The sequence below is a fragment of the Penaeus monodon genome, chromosome 15 (assembly GCF_015228065.2).
Source record: "Penaeus monodon isolate SGIC_2016 chromosome 15, NSTDA_Pmon_1, whole genome shotgun sequence".
In the NCBI taxonomy this organism is placed as follows: Eukaryota; Metazoa; Arthropoda; class Malacostraca; order Decapoda; family Penaeidae; genus Penaeus; species Penaeus monodon.
Genome location: NC_051400.1, coordinates 46,524,853 through 46,525,162, shown reverse-complemented (window position 1 = coordinate 46,525,162; position 310 = coordinate 46,524,853).

Sequence of the window (310 nt, the reverse complement as noted above, 5' to 3'; positions counted from 1 at the left end):
AAAAGGGGAGGAGACCAAGGGCAATAAAGCGGGAAAAAACAGGGGATGAGGAAAGACAAAACAACCCCAAAAAAATGAGGGGAGAGAGAAAAGAAATTTCACAGGGCCTTTACTTGATTGGGGATTCCTGCCTCTCCGCGCGGGGGGCCCCGGAGCCCGGGGGTCCGGTGGAACGAGGGAAGGGAAACTGAGCGCTATTATTAAAACGGTAAAAATACTTTGAAAAACCCCCTTTGCAAACGCCGCAGGGCGTATACGCACACATTCATTTACGAGTACCTTATATAATTTGATTTATATTAAAATAATA